Source organism: Zea mays, chromosome 5, assembly GCF_902167145.1.
Source record: "Zea mays cultivar B73 chromosome 5, Zm-B73-REFERENCE-NAM-5.0, whole genome shotgun sequence".
Taxonomy (NCBI): domain Eukaryota; kingdom Viridiplantae; phylum Streptophyta; class Magnoliopsida; order Poales; family Poaceae; genus Zea; species Zea mays.
In genome coordinates, this window is record NC_050100.1 from 69,671,395 (window position 1) to 69,687,265 (window position 15,871).

Genomic DNA, 15,871 nt, shown 5'->3' on the forward strand with positions numbered 1-15,871 from the left:
TTCAGCCATCAAACCTCATACAAGAGCTCTAGACTTCATTCCAAGACACAATCAAAGAGATTAAATCCTCTCCCAAGTCCAGAATCACTCCAACCAAATTAGTGACTAGAGAGAGAGAGACATTTGTGTTCTTTTGAGCTCTTGCGCTTGGATTGCTTTTCTTCTTCCTCTATTCTTGTGTGCAACTCACTTATAATCAAAACAAGAGACACCAAGTTGTGGTGGTCCTTGTAGTGGACTAAGTGTCCCATTTTATTGAGAAGAGAAGCTCACTCGGTCTAGGTGACCGTTTGAGAGAGGGAAAAGGTTGAAAGAGACCCGGTCTTTGTGACCACCTCAACGGGGAGTAGGTTTGCAAGAACCGAACCTCTGTAAAACAAATCACCGTGTTCATTCGCTTTATTTCTTTGTTGATTTGTTTTCCCTCTCTTTCAGACTTGTTCATATTTCTAACGCTAACCCCGGCTTGTAGTTGTGCTTAAAGTTTATAAATTTCAGATTTGCCTATTCACCCCCCTCTAGGCGACTTTCAATTGGTATCAGAGGCCAATACTTCATTAAGAGCCTAACCGCTTGAAGTGATGTCGGGAGCTCACACCAAGAAGGAGATGGTGGTGACCGGCGAGAAGCCCGCCACAAGCCACGAGAAGGCTCCATCGGGGGAGTCCGCCAACAAGAAGAGGGAGGATTCACCTCCCCGCGTGAAGTCGCACCGGAGTGGCAACAAGAAGAAGAAAATGAAGAAAGTGGTCTACTACAAGACCGATTCTTCGTCGTCGTCCACCTCCGGCTCTGACACGTCTTCCGTAACTTCTAAGCGCCATGAGCGCAAGAAGTTTAGTAAGATCCCCTTACGCTATCCTCGCATTTCCAAACGCACCCCTTTACTTTCCGTCCCACTAGGCAAACCACCAGTTTTTACGGTGAAGATTATTGTATGTGGAGAGATAAAATGAGGCATCATCTAACCTCACTCCACGCTAGTATTTGGGACATTGTTGAGTTTGGTGCACAGGAACCATCCGTGGGGGATGAAGGCTATGACTCGGACGAGGTAGCCCAAATCCGGCACTTCAACTCCCAAGCCACCACTATACTCCTCGCCTCTCTAAGTCGAGAGGAGTATAATAAGGTGCAAGGATTGAAGAGCGCCAAAGAGATTTGGAACGTACTCAAGACCACGCACAAAGGAGACGAGGTGACCAAGATCACCAAGAGGGAAACGATCAAGGGGGAGCTCGGTCGGTTCATGCTTCACCAAGGGGAGGAGCCACAAGCCATTTACAACCGGCTCAAGACCTTGGTGAACTAAGTGCGCAACCTCGGGAGCACCAAGTGGGATGACCATGAAATGGTCAAGGTTATTCTTAGATCACTCGTATTTCTTAATCCCACTCAAGTTCAATTAATTCGTGGTGATACTAGATACAAACTAATGTCTCCCGAGGAAGTGATAGGAAAATTTGTGAGCTTTGAATTGATGATCAAAGGCTCCAAGAAAATCATCGAGCAAGGTGTCTCCTCCACACCCGATGTACAACCCATTGCTTTCAAAGCAACAGAGGAGAAGAAAAGAAGAGTCTACATCAAGTAGGCTCCCCATCGACGCCTCCAAGCTCGACAACGAGGAGATGGCGCTCATCATCAAGAGCTTTCGCCAAATCCTCAAGCAAAGGAGGGGGAAGGACTACAAACCCCGCTCCAAGAAGGTTTGCTACAAATGTGGTAAGCCCGGTCATTTTTTCGCTAAATGTCCTTTATCTTGTGATAGTGACAGGGATAACGACAAGAAGGGAAAGAGGAGATAAAAGAAGAAGTATTACAAGAAGAAGGGCGGCGATGCCCACGTTTGCCGGGAGTGGGACTCCGAGGAAAGCTCCACCGACTCCTCCTCCGACGAGGACGCCGCAAACATCGCCGTCACCAAGGGTCTTCTCTTCCCCAACGTCGGCCACAAGTGCCTCATGGCAAAGGACGGCAAGAAGAAGAAGGTAAAATCTAGATCCTCCACTAAGTATGCAACATCTAGTGATGAGGCTAGCTCTAGTGATGATGAGGATGATTTACTTACACTTTTTGCCAACCTAAACATGCAACGAAAGGAGAAATTAAATGAATTAATTAGTGTTATTCATGATAAGGATGAACTCTTAGATAGCCAAGAGGACTTCCTTATTAAAGAAAATAAGAAGCATGTTAAAGTTAAAAATGCTTATGCTCAGGAAGTAGAAAATGTGAAAAACTGTCTAGTGAGCTAAGTACTTGCCATGATGTTATTTCCAACCTTAGAAATGAAAATGCCAAACTAATTGCTAAGGTTGAGAAGTTAGATATTTGTGATGATTCAATTGTTAGTCTTAGAAATGATAATGCTAGTTTGATTACTAAGATTGACAATTTGAATGCATCGCTCTCTAGCCTTAAAATTGAGAATGAAAAATTAATTGCTAAGGCTAAAGACTTAAATGTTTGCAATGTTTCTATTTCCAATCTTAGAGATGAGAATGCTATTTTACATGCTAAGATTGTTGAATTAAATACTTGCAAACTCTCTACATCTACCGTTGAGCATATCACTATTTGCACTAGATGTAGAGATATTAATGTTGATGCTCTTCATGATTATCTAGCTTTAATTAAACAACAAAATGATCACATAGCTCAACTTAGTGCCAAAATTAATGATCATGACTTAGAAAATGAAAAAATTAAATTTGCTAGAAGCATGCTCTATAGTGGGAGACGGCCAAATATTAAGGATGGCATTGGCTTCCAAAAGGGAGACAATGTCAAGCTTAATGCCCCCAAGAAATTGTCCAAATTTGTTAAGGGCAAAGCTCTCATGGTTTAGGATAACGAGGGTTACATTTTATACCCTGCCGGTTATCCCGAACACAAAATTAGGAGAATTCATTCTAGGAAGTCTCACTCTGGCTCTCATCATGCTTTTATGTATAAGAGTGAGGCATCTAGTTCTAGGCAATCAACCTGTGCTAAATTGCCTAAGAAGAAAACTCCTATTGCATCAAATGAACCTAATATTTCATTTAAGACTTTTGATGCTTCATATGTGCTCACTAACAAATCAGGCAAAATAGTTGCCAAATATGTTGGGGGCAAACACAAGGGCTCAAAGACTTGTGTTTGGGTACCCAAGGTGCTTGTTTCGAATGTGAAAGGACCCAAGACCGTTTGGGTACCTAAGAACAAGGCCTAAACTTGTTTTGTAGGTTTATGCATCCGGGGCTCAAGTTGGATCATCGATAGCGGATGCACAAACCACATGACTGGGGAGAAAAGAATGTTCTCCTCCTACGAGAAAAACCATGATCCCCAAAGAGCTATCACATTCAGGGATGGAAATCAAGGTTTGGTCAAAGGACTTGGTAAAATTGCTATATCTCCTGACCATTCTATTTCCAATGTTTTTCTTGTAGATTCTTTAGATTACAATTTGCTTTCTGTTTGTCAATTATGCAAAATGGGCTAAAACTGTCTTTTTATGGATTTAGGTGTTACTGTCTTTAGAAGAAGTGATGATTTAGTAGCATTTAAGGGAGTGTTAGAGGGTCAGCTATACTTAGTTGATTTCAATAGAGCTAAACTCGACACTTTCTTAATTGCTAAGACTAACATGGGTTGGCTCTGGCACCACCGACTAGCCCATGTTGGAATGAAGAATCTTCATAAGCTTCTAAAGGGAGAACACATTTTGGGACTAACCAATGTTCATTTTGAGAAAGACAGGGTTTGTAGCGCATGTCAGGCAGGAAAGCAAGTTGGTGTTCATCATCCACACAAGAACATCATGACGACCGACAGGCCACTCGAGCTGCTCCACATGGACCTATTCGGCCCAATCGCTTACATAAGCATCGGCGGGAGTAAGTACTGTCTAGTTATCATGGATGATTATTCTCGCTTCATTTGGGTATTGTTTTTGCAGGAAAAATCACAAACCCAAGAGACCTTAAAGGGATTCTTGAGACGAGCTGAAAATGAGTTCGGCTTAAGGATAAAAAAGATTAGAAGCGACGACGGGACGGAGTTCAAGAACTCTCAAATTGAAGGCTTCCTTGAGGATGAGGGCATCAAGCATGAGTTCTCTTCTCCCTACACGCCACAACAAAATGGTGTAGTGGAGAGGAAGAATAGAACTCTACTTGGCATGGCGAGGACCATGCTTGATTAGTACAAGACTTCGGACCGGTTTTGGGCGAAAGCAATCAACACCACTTGCTACGCCATCAACCGCCTCTACCTTCACCGAATCCTCAAGAAGACATCGTATGAACTCCTAACCGGTAAAAAGCCCAATGTTTCATATTTTAGAGTCTTTGGTAGCAAATGCTTTATTCTTGTTAAAAGAGGTAGAAAATCTAAATTTGCTCCTAAGGTTGTAGAAGGCTTTTTACTAGGATATGATTCAAACACAAGGGCATATAGAGTCTTTAACAAGTCCACTAGACTAGTTGAAGTTTCTTGTGACATTGTGTTTGATGAGACTAATGGCTCTCAAGTAGAGCAAGTTGATCTTGATGAGCTAGATGATGAAGAGGCTCTGTGCGTCGCGCTAAGGAACATGTCCATTGGGGATGTGTGTCCTAAGGAATCCGAAGAGCCTCCACAAGCACAAGATCAACCATCTTCCTCCATGCAAGCATCTCCACCAACTCAAGATGAGGATCAAGCTCAAGAGGATGAAAATGAAGATCAAGAAGATGAGCCACCTCAAGAAGGTGACAATGATCAAGGGGGAGATGCCCATGATCAAGACAAGGAAGATGATGACGGTCCAAGACCGCCACACCCAAGAGTCCATCAAGCAATACAACGAGATCACCCCGTGAACACCATCCTCGGCGATATTCAAAAGGGGGTAACCACTCGATCTCGTGTTGCTCATTTTTGTGAACATTACTCCTTTGTATCTTCTATTGAGCCATACAGGATATAAGATGCATTAAGGGATTTGGATTGGGTGTTGCCAATGCAAGAGGAACTCAACAACTTCACGAGGAATGAGGTATGTCATTTAGTTCCATGTCCTAACCAAAATGTTGTAGGAACCAAGTGGGTCTTCCGCAACAAACAGGATGAGCATGATGTGGTGACAAGGAACAAAGCCCGACTTGTGGCCAAGGGATATTCACAAGTCGAAGGTTTGGATTTCGGTGAAACCTATGCACCCGTAGTTAGGCTTGAATCAATTCGTAAATTACTTGCCTATGCTACTTACCATGGCTTCAAGCTTTATCAAATGGACGTGAAGAGTGTCTTCCTCAATGGACCAATCAAGGAGGAGGTCTATGTTGAGCAACCTTCCGGCTTTGAAGATAGTGAGTACCCTAACCATGTTTACAAACTCTCTAAGGCGCTTTATGGGCTCAAGCAAGCCCCAAGAGCATGGTATGAATGCCTAAGAGATTTTCTTATCTCTAATGGCTTCAAAGTCGGAAAAGCCGATCCTACTCTATTCACTAAAACTATTGCAAAAGATTTGTTTGTATGCTAAATTTATGTTGATGATATCATATTTGGGTCTACTAACAAATCTACTTGTGAAGAATTTAGTAGGATCATGATTCAAAAATTCGAGATGTCTATGATGGGGGAGTTGAAGTATTTTCTAGGATTTCAAGTCAAGCAACTCCAAGAGGGCACCTTCATCAGCCAAACGAAGTACATTCAAGACATACTCACAAAGTTTGGGATGAAGGATGCCAAGCCCATCAAGACACCCATGGGAACCAATGGGCATCTCGACCTCGACACGGGAGGTAAGTCCATAGATCAAAAGGTATAGCGGTCGATGATATGATCTTTACTCTATTTATATGCATCTCGACCGGATATTATGCTTTCCGTATGCATGTGTGTAAGATTCCAAGCCGATCCTAGGGAAGTTCACCTTAGGGTCGTGAAACGAATCTTGAGATATTTAGTTTATACTCCTAAGTTTGGCCTTTGGTACCCCAGGGGATCCACTTTTGATTTAATTGGATATTCCGATGTTGATTGGGCAGCGTGTAAGATTGATAGAAAGAGCACATCAGGAACTTGCCAGTTCTTGGGAAGATCTCTGGTGTCTTGGGCTTCTAAGAAATAAAATTCTGTACCTCTTTCTACCACCGAAGCCGAGTACATTGCCGCAGGCCATTGTTGCGCGCAATTACTTTGGATGAGGCAAACCCTTAGGGACTATGGTTACAAATTGACCAAAGTTCCTCTTCTATGTGATAATGAGAGTGCAATCCGCATGGCGGATAATCCCGTTGAGCATAGCCGCACTAAACACATAGCCATTCGGTATCACTTTTTGAGGGATCACCAACAACGGGGGGATATCGAGATTGCTTATATTAATACCAAAGAACAATTAGCCGATATCTTCACCAAGCCACTAGATGAGAAAACTTTTACCAAACTTAGGCATGAGCTAAATATTCTTGATTCTAGGAATTTTGATTGATATTTTGCACACATAGCTCATTTATATACCTTTGATAATCTCTCTTTCATGTGCTATGACTAATGTGTTTTCAAGTGCATTTCATGCTAAGTCATAGATTGAAAGGGAAAATGAGTCTTCGGCGAAGACAAGGCTTCCACTCCACTCCATCATGTTATTCATCCTTCGCCGTTGCTCCACACCGCTCTCCAATTTGGTATAATCTTCACTCCTATTTTATTTGCCAAAGGGAGAGAAAGTAACCAAGGGCTTATATTTCACTCACAAGTATCCGTTTTTGGCGATTCATGCCAAAGGGGGAGAAAGTATTAGCCCAAAGCAAAAGGACCGCACCACCACCAAATTCAAAAATTTAGTCTTTCAATTTGTATTTAAAGAAGTGTTTCAAATTGGTATAACCTCTCTTAAAATTAATATCTAATACCTTCTTGAACACTAAGAGGAGGATTTTATTGAGGGGGAGTTTTGTTTAGTCCAAGGAAAAGCATTTGAAACAGGGGGAGAAAATTTCAAATCTTGAAAATGCTTCTCAAAATCTTATTCATTTACCTTTGACTATATGCAAAAAGAATTTGAAAAGAATTTACAAAATAATTTGCAAAAACAAAACAAGTGGTGCAAGCGTGGTCCAAAATGTTAAATACAAAGAAAGCATCCATGCATATCTTATGAAATGTATATTGGTTTAATTCCAAGTAACCTTTGCACTTACCTTATGCAAACTAGTTCAAGTCTGCACTTATATATTTGCTTTGGTTTGTGTTGGCATCAATCACCAAAAAGGGGGAGATTGAAAGGGAAATAGGCTTACACCTTTTCCTAATTGATTTTGGTGGTTGAATTGCCCAACACAAATAATTGGACTAACTAGTTTGCTCTAGATTATAAGTTTTACAGGTGCCAAAGGTACACAATAAACCAATACAAAGTTAGAAGAAAGGGTTCAAAAATAAAGGAGCAAAGCAACCTAAGGCTGCCCTGGTCTGGCGCACCAGACTGTCCGGTGTGCCACCGGACAGTGTCCGGTGCACCAGGGTGGATTCTCTCCAACTCGCTAGCTTCGGGAATTTGGGGAGGCCGCTTTGCTATAATTCACCGGACTGTCCGGTGTAACACCGGACTGTCCGGTGCACCAAGCGGAGCAACGGCTCTAAGCGCCAACGGTCGTCTGCAACGGTACAGGAACAGTGAACAGTGTTCACTGCGCACGCAAAAGTCAGAGCAGGCGTCAGAAGGCGCACCAGACAGTGAACAGTGACTGTCCGGTGCACCACCGGACTGTCTGGTGGCCCCACTTGTCAAAGCTCCAACGGTCGGAACTCAATGGCCTGGTGACGTGGCTGGCGCACCGGACAGTGTCCGGTGGCGCACCGGACTGTCTTGTGCGCCATACGACAGAAGCCCTCACCAACGGTCACTTTGGTGATTGGGGCTATAAATACCCCCCAACGACCACACTTCAATGCATCCAAGTTTTCAGCCATCAAACCTCATACAAGAGCTCTAGACTTTATTCCAAGACACAATCAAAGAGATCAAATCCTCTCCCAAGTCTGAAATCACTCCAACCAAATTAGTGACTAGAGAGAGAGACATTTGTGTTCTTTTGAGCTCTTGCGCTTGGATTGCTTTTCTTCTTCCTCTATTCTTGTGTGCAACTCACTTATAATCAAAACAAGAGACACCAAGTTGTGGTGGTACTTGTAGTGGACTAAGTGTCCCATTTGATTGAGAAGAGAAGCTCACTCAGTCTAGCTGACCGTTTGAGAGAGGGAAAGGGTTGAAAGAGATCCGGTCTTTGTGACCACCTCAACGGGGAGTAGGTTTGCAAGAACCAAACCTCGGTAAAACAAATCACCATGTTCATCCGCTTTATTTCTTTGTTGATTTGTTTTCCCTCTCTTTCGGACTTGTTCATATTTCTAACGCTAACCCCGACTTGTAGTTGTGCTTAAAGTTTATAAATTTTAGATTTGCCTATTCACCCCCCTCTAGGCGACTTTCAAAGTTGTACCCAAGCGATTCAACTAAGAACACATTTGAGATAGAATGCTCGAATGTAATGGCTATCTTCCCCAATACTTTAACCTTGCCTTGGTTCCCATCTCCAAAGATGATCGAATCCTAGGAATCCTTATTCTTGACGTAGGAGGTGAACATCTTCTTCTCCCCCATCATGTGGTTTGTGCATCCGCTGTCGATAATCCAGCTTGAGCCCCCGGATGCATAAACCTGCAAGGTAATTTACACTTGGGTTTTAGGTACCCAACTCTTGTTGGGTCCTACAAGGTTAGTCACAATAGCCTTTGGAACCCAAATACAAGCCTTATCTCCCTTGCATTTGGATCCCAACTTCCTAGCAACTACTTTTTCATTCTTACATAAAATTGCAAAAGAAGTATTGCAAGCATGGTAAATAGTAGAAGGTTCATTACATACTCTCCTAGACACATGATGCGCAACATTACTTCTCCTAGGCCTACTTCTACCATGCACAACAGTAGAACTTGATGCAAACATAGCATGTGAATCATTATAAGTAGTATGAGTATAATTTCTATTATAATGAGAACGACTAGCAACTTTTTCATTATAGATAAAGGCATGGTTCCTTTGAGGACTACTAGTCATATGGGCCTTTCCTTTCTCCTTGTTGAGAACGGGAGCCCTATGGCTTGTTAAGTTCTTGGTTTCCTTTCGAAAACCAAGTCCATCCTTAATAGAGGGGTGTCTACCAACGGTGTAGGCATCCCTAGCAAACTTTAATTGATCAAAATTAGTTTTGCAAGTCTTAAGTTGAGCATTAAGAGTTGCCACCTCATCATTTAATTTGGTAATAGACATAAGGTGTTCATCACAAGCATCAACATCAAAATTCTTACATCTATTACAAATACTAACATGCTCTACACATGAACTAGATTTATTTGCTTCCTCTAGCTTAGCATTTAAATCATCATTTACACTCTTTAAACTAGACACAGTTTCATGGCAAGCAGATAACTCAGAAGATAGCATTTCATTTCTCTTAATTTCTAGAGCAAGAGATTTTTGAACACTAATAAACTTATCATGCTCTTCATACAAAATATCCTCTTGCTTTTCTAAAAGTCTATCCTTTTCATTTAAAGCATCAATTAGTTCATTAATCTTTTCTACTTTAGCTCTATCTAATCCTTTAAATAAGCTAGAGTAATCTACTTCATCATCACTAGAATCATCATCACTAGAAGTAGTATACTTAGAGGTATCTCGAAAGCTTACCTTCTTCTCCTTGGCCATGAGGCAAGTTTGGCATTCGTTGGGGAAGAGCGAAGAATTGTTGAAGGCCGAGGCTACCAGTCCTTCATCGTTGGAGTCGGATGAAGAGCAGTCCGAATCCCACTCTTTGCCAAGGTGCGCCTCGCCCTTCGCCTTCTTGTAAACCTTCTTCTTCTCTCTCTTCCCATGCTTTTCTTGTTCCTGGTCATTGTCATTATCGGGGCATTGTGCTATAAAATGACCAGTCTTACCGCATTTGAAACAGGAGCGCTTTCCCTTTGTCTTATTCTTGTTGGGGTACTCCTTGTGTCCTTTTAGTGCAGTCTTGAAGCGCTTGATGATAAGCGCCATCTCATCTTTGTTGAGGCCCGTGGCTTCCACTTGTGCCACCTTGCTTGGTAGCGTCTCCCTATTGCTGGTTGCTTTGAGGGCAATAGTTTGAGGCTCGTGGACGGTTAGTGGATCGTTTAGAGCATCGTCCACATATCGAGCCTCCTTCACCATCATGCGCCCGCTCACAAACTTCCCAAGAATCTCCTCGGGCGTCATCTTGGTGTACCTGGGATTCTCACGAATAAGGTTGACAAGATGGGGGTCAATTACCGTAAATGACCTTAGCATTAGTCGGACGACGTCGTGGTCCGTCCATCTTGTGCTTCCATAGCTCCTGATCTTGTTGACCAGGGTCTTGATCCTATTGTATGTTTGCGTTGGCTCCTCTCCCCTGATCATCGCGAATCTTCCCAGCTCGCCTTCCACCAACTCCATTTTGGTGATCATGGTGGCGTCATTTCCCTCATGTGATATCTTGAGGGTATCCCAAATTTGCTTGGCGTTGTCCAAGCCGCTCACCTTGTTGTATTCATCCCTGCACAAGGATGCTAGCAAAATAGTAGTAGCTTGTGCATTCTTATGAATTTGCTCATTAATAAACACAGGGTTATCCGTACTATAGAAATGCATTCCATTTTCAACTATCTCCCAAATACTAGAATGGAGAGAAAATAAGTGACTACGCATTTTGTGACTCCAAAAAGAGTAGTCTTCTCCATCAAAGTGTGGAGGTTTACCAAGTGGAATTGAAAGCAAATGGGCATTGGAATTGAACGGAATACGAGAATAATCAAATGAATAGTTTTGATTAACCGGTTTCTTTTTAGACGAGTCATCGTCGTCGTCGTCTCTTGGTGAAGAAGAGGAGGCGTCGTTGTTGTAGTATATGATCTTCTTGATGCGCCTCTTCTTCTTTCCGTCCCTCTTCTTGTGACTCGATCCTGAGTCAGTGGGCTTGTCATCCCTTGGCTCGTTGAAGAGGGACTCCTTCTCCTTGCCGTTGACCACCATCCCCTTTCCCTTAGGATCCATCTCTTTGGGCGATTAGTCCCTTAGATGAAGAGAACGACTCTGATACCAATTGAAAGCACCTAGAGGGGGGGTGAATAGGTGATCCTAAAAATTCAACACTAATAGCCACAAAACTTGATTATGAAAGTTAGAACGGCTAAGTAGCTTGAAGCTAGTTCTTGTGAACACAGATAATCAAAGAGAAAGCACACAAGAGACACACAATTTTTATCACGTGGTTCGGCCAAGTAATACTTGCCTACTTCCACGTTGTGGGGTCCCAATGGACGAGGGTTGCACTCAACCCCTTTCAAGTGATCCGATGATCAACTTGAATACCACGGTTTTTCCTTTCTTTGTCTTTCTCCCGTTTGCGAGGAATCTCCACAACTTGGAGCCTCTCTCCCTTACAATGATGATCACAAAAGATGTACGGAAGTAAGGGAGGGGAGAGCAACACACACAAGACTCAAATCCAAAGCACAATCACGCACACAAGCCACAACTTGAGCTCAAGACACAACACACAGAGTTCACAACTCAAATGGAGCTCAAGTCACTATCTCAAAGGATCAAATGCGCGAAGTTGGAGTCTTGGAGTCTTAGAATGTTTCTTGTTAGATTGGGTGACTCCTCCATGCGCCTAGGGGTCCCTTTTATAGCCCCAAGGCAGCTAGGAGCCGTTGGAGGCCAACAAGGAAGGCTATCCTTGCCTTCTATCGGGTGGCGCACCGGACAGTCCGGTGCGCCACCGGACAGTCACTGTAGACGGTCTGGTGCCGATCTCCTTCCTATTCTGGCGCAGACGACCGTTGCATCTCTGGGCCAGATGGTGCACCGGACACTGTCCGGTGCCCCCTGCCGACCGTTGGCGCGGGCCACGCGTCGCCCGCGGATTGCGCAGCCGACCGTTGCGCTGGCGATCGTTGGCTCACCGGACATTCCGGTGCACCACTGGACAGTCCGGTGAATTATAGTCGTACGCCGCTGATTTTTCCCAAGAGTGGCCTATTCACCGGAAGCCAGCCTGGCGTACCGGACACTGTCCGGTGCACCACCGGACAGTCCGGTGTGCCAGACTGAGCTGAGTTTTGGCTACACCGAGCCAAGTCTTTTTGGTTCTTTTCTTCTTTTCTTCTCACTGTTTCTAGCACTTAGATAAAACATATTAGTACTTAAAAACTATGTACTAAGTCTAGAAACGTACCTTCTCTTCGATTTGCACTTCTCTCTTCATTTAGCATATAAGAACTTATTTAAATGTGTTGGGAACTTAATCACCAAAACATAATAGAAATTGCCCAAGGGCACATTTCCCTTTCACCTACTCCACTGTGTATAGTATTGAAAGCTTGTATGAACTTGTGAGTATGAGTGAGTGTGAGAGCGTCTAAGTTGGGTCTGAGTGAGCCTGAGCTTGCCTTGTAACTTCGTGTGCCCTCCCTTTTATAGCTCAAGGGGGGCACGTACAAGGATACTGAGCCCCGACATGTGGGCCTAGGGGCAAAATGGAGGGAAGTAACTAATGCCTGTAGCGCCTGGGCGATCTTCGAGTGCCATAATGTCCATAGTGCATATAGTATTGATATGTCGTGCTGCTTCATCGGTAACGCGCAAGTCATGATGGGTGTAGTACACGCGGTAGCATGGGCGTACTGCCTGCCAACGGAATGGACAGGCACGCCGCCACAGGATGGCCTGGTCGCCGCTCGTCAGCAGAGTGGACAGGGCTCATTAAATGCTGAGGCGGCACATCGCCTGCCAGTGGAATGGACATGGCTCATTAAATGCCAAGGCGGCACATCACCTGCCAGTGGAATGGACAGGCGGCGCGCCTTATCCGCAATAAATGCAGAGGTCGTGCGGCCCAGAGGCCTTACGTCAGGCTCCGCCCGGTGGCTTACGTCACGGGCAGTAGGCCACGTGGCAGCAACGGGTCTCCGCCTGAGCGGGGAGCAGAAGCGCACACGGTATGGTCCAGACACGTGTCGACTCCGGACCCCGCCTGGCCTTGATTAAGGCCTAGGTATTCTTTGTCCCAGAATCCCGGGACCCTGTTGTGAGTGGCCCGGACCCCACACAGAGGGGTTCAGGACCCGTCCCAGGGGTCCGGTTCGCGCCCGTGGAGGTCCTGGACCTTACCCAGGGGTCCAGTCTGTATATGCAGGGGTCCGACACTTTCCTATGGGGGTCCAGACCCACTGTTGATACCTTGGGGGATATTGTCTTCTCTAGCCACGTGGCGGCCCCGGAGCCGTCCATGTGGTGGGGTCGGTCGCTGTTTACCTCGCGACTAGAGATAGCCGCGTGGGTATCGCGTCTTCATACTGTAGTAAGGGGTACCTCTATTTCAGGGTACCGACAGATGTATACCATTTGTTTGTAAAAATCCATAGGTTTTAGCCTTAGATATTAATGAAAACTCACGCTTTGGCCGTTTTCGGCCAAAAATCCTGGCCATATACCCATTGATCTTGACCGAGAGTCTCCTATTACTTACCCCACATATGTTTTGTTAACATAAACCACATTAATTATATTTGGTGGACACCATTTATTGATAGAAAAATCCATAGGTATTAGCATTTGATATTAATGAAAACTCACGTTTTGGCTGTTTTCAACCAGAAATGTTGGTCATGTGCCCATTGATCGAGAGTGAGTCTCCTATTACATAACCCACACATGTTTCCTTGGCATAAACCACATTATTTAGTTTTTGGTGTATACCATTTGTCTGTAAAAATCCATAGGTTTTAGCCTTAGATATTAACGAAAACTCACGCTTTGGCCGTTTTTGGCCAAAAATGCTGGCCATATACCTATTGATCGTAAGAGAGAGAGAGTCTCCTATTACATACCCCACACAAGTTTCTTTAACATAAATCACATAATTTGGATTTTTGTGGAGACCATTTGTCGGTCAAAAATTCATGGGTGTTAGCCTTCAATATTTACAAAAACTCACGTTTTGTCTGTTTTCGATTAAAAATGCCAGCAATATGCCCATTGATCGTGAGTGAGAATCTCATATTACTTACTCCACACATGTTTCCTTGGAATAAACCATATCATTTGGTTTTTGGTGGAGACCATTTATCAGAAAAATCCATAGAAGTTAAACTTCAATATTAACGAAAACTCACGCTTTGGTCGTTTTTTGTCAAAAATGCTGGCCATATGCTCATTGATCGTGAGTGAGAGTCTCCTATTACTTGACCCACACATGTTTCCTTGTCAGAAACCATTTTATTTAGTTTTTGGTGGATACCATTTGTCTATAAAAATCTATGGGTGCTAGCCTTAGATATTAATGAAAACTCACGCTTTGGCCGTTTTTGGCCCAAAATGGTTGTCATATGCCCGTTGATCATGAGCGAGAGTCTTCTATTACTTACCCCACACATATTGCCTTAACATAAATCATATTATTTGGATTTTGGTGGAGCCTTCAATATTAACGAAAACCGATGTATTGGTTGTTTTCGGCCAACAATGTCAGCCATATGCCCATTGATTGTCAGTGAGAGGCTTATATTGCTTATCCCATACGTGTTTCTTTGACATAAATCACATTATTTGGTTTTTTGTTGAGATCGTTTGTCTGTAAAAAATTCATAAGTGTTATCCTTCGATATTAACAAAAATTCATGCGGCCAAAAATACTTGGCATACACCCATCGATCGTGAGTGAGAGTCTTCTATTACTCACCTCACACATGTTTACTTGATGCACACCACATTATTTAGTTTTTTGTGGAGACCAACCTATTACTTACCCCCACACATTTTTACTTGACGCACAACATATTATTTGGTTTTTGGTGAAGACCATTTATCGGTAAAAAATCCATAGATGTTAGCCTTCGATATTAACGAAAACTCACACTTTGGCGGTTCTTGGCTAAAAATTCATAGTGTTAGCCTTCGATATTAAACAAAACTCACGCTTTAGCTGTTTTCGGCCAAAAATGCTGGCCATACGCCCATTGATTGTGAGTGAGAATCTCCTATTACTTAACCCACACATGTTTCTTGACATAAACCACTTTATTTGGTTTTTGGTGAAGATCATTTATCGGTAAAAAATCCATAGGTGTTAGCCATCGGCATTAACGAAAACTCATGCATCGATGGGGGATACAATCAATATTTTTGTTGAAACCCGTTATGAATAGCCGCTTTCAGCAACATCGAAGGCTAACAGATATAGTTTTTTCATGAAGAAACGGTCTCCAAACAAAATCCAAGAAATTGAGTTATGGCATGGAAACATTTGTGGGATAAGGATTTAGAGCCTCTCACCAATGATCCATGGACACCTATGGATTTTTCACAAAGAAATAGTCTTCACCAAAAATCCAAGAATATGATTTATGGTAAAAACATATGGAGTGAGGAATAGGAGCCTCTCACCAATCATCAATGGGCATGCAACCGGTATTTTTCTCCAAAATGGTCATAATTTATCCTTTTCGGTAGTACCAAACGCTAACACCTATGAATTTTCCACAAACAAATAGTCTCCAGAAAAATCTAAGAATGTGATTTACGCTTGTCGTACACCTGTCTATAGTTACGGCACTCCAGAAACAACCTAATACAAGTGAGCTATGGCTCATGAAAAATAGTGAAAACATGCGTCAAAATCTACAAAACAAAATGGGCCTAAGAAAAATAACAGGTGGTCGAGTTCTTAGATTGCCATATTTAACATGTTACAAGAAACAAAAATCCTAGGTCACAAACCCAAATTATTGAAAAAAAACTCATGACTCGGTATTTGAGCTACTC